Genomic DNA, 1,684 nt, shown 5'->3' on the forward strand with positions numbered 1-1,684 from the left:
GAATCTCAATTAGCAGATTTTACTATTAGTAATCTAGGAACCCCCCCAAATAATAATAATAATAAAAAAATAATACTTGTTGAGCATTTACTACATGCCAAGCACAGTATCAAGCACTGGGGTAGATAATAGTGTAATCAGGTCCCACATAAGGCTCACATTCTAAGTAGGAGGAAGAGCAGCAAAAACCCCATTTTTTCAGATGAGGGGATGTAGGCCCAGAGAAGTTAAGTGACTTGTCCAAGGTCACACAACAGGTAAGTGGCAGAGTCAGGATTAGATCCTCTGACTCCCAGGCCTTTGCCCTTTCTACTAAGCCACACTGCTTACCTTGTGCTCTCTCATTCATCCAAGAAGGGAACATTCAATGTAGGATTTCTATCTTATGCTAAAGTCATGGAAAATTTAGCTATATTGATTTTTTTTAATTCTTTCCAATTTTCACTGACATAATTTAGTAAAGAAAGGAAACCTCCTTTGGACCAGAAAGTGCTCATCTTAGAATTTTAAAAGGTACCAGTTTTTAAAAACTTTGAGCTAATGGTTATGAAATTAAAAATATGAATTCTAAGCTATGAAATTAAAATATGAATCTCATGTAAATTTACATTTTGACTGCAGTGTTCACTCATCGGTTTCAGATATACTAGCCACCCATATGCTCGCTGTCTACGGTGTATTTTAAACATTAAAGTGAAGCAGATATCTCAGTTTCCCTGATGAGCTCTACTAATGAGTTTTTGGAATCTATACATATTAATCACCCAAGGTTATTTCATCTTGCAAATGTTTATATCAATCTCAGATTTTCTAGTATTATTCTTCTGTAAACTAAGAGTTAAGGGTGTGCATGTCTTGTTTTCTTCGATGACACTACAGATCTAGAAACCATATCCATGCTGTAAAGAATGATGTGTGGCACACACCCATTTCTGCCATGTTTGTCCCATATAGGTTCTGACTCTTCTTCAAGCCTGCCTCTTGGTATTTCATTTTCTGCTAATCCTTTGCTTAAATTAAGGATCACCTCTTCCAATTTCTCCCCCCCAGGTTAGGCTGTTTGCTGCAGTGGTATCCTAGAGTTCACTCCTATGTTACATTACCTGAGAATATGATTCTGTCTTTTAAATGATCATTTTGCCCTCTTGGGCAGTAGGTACTCCCTTTCACTTCACCATATAGCAAACTACTCACTGCTTGGTTATCCTGCTTTTATCCATTCTTCCACATGTTCCACTTAGCAGATCTGTTTTGCTCTGAGCCATGCTTCAGTGCTAGCCAGCTGACTGCATTCTGATCTCATTATTGGCAATATTTTCCTGCCATTTAATAATGATACCTTGATTTTATAGAGTGCTTTTATTTCCAAAATGGTTTCACATTACTTACATCATTTTTGTCCTCACTAGTTCCCTGTGAGCGAAGAAAAGGCAGGTATAATTATACCCATTTTGTAGATGGAGAAGCCGAGGCATGAAAAGGTGACTTGCCCAAAGGCACACAGCAAGCAAATGGTAGAACTGGGACTAGAAATTGCATCCATTGTCTCCTAGGCCTGTGCTGTTCCCCCCAGTAGTAATAGTAGCATTTTTTGAAGCACTTACTGTATGCAAAGCGCTGTACACAGTGCTAGAAAAGAATACAAAGCTAAGAATTAGACTGGGTCCCTGGTCCTCAAGGAGCT

Source organism: Ornithorhynchus anatinus, chromosome X5, assembly GCF_004115215.2.
Source record: "Ornithorhynchus anatinus isolate Pmale09 chromosome X5, mOrnAna1.pri.v4, whole genome shotgun sequence".
Classification (NCBI taxonomy): Eukaryota; Metazoa; Chordata; class Mammalia; order Monotremata; family Ornithorhynchidae; genus Ornithorhynchus; species Ornithorhynchus anatinus.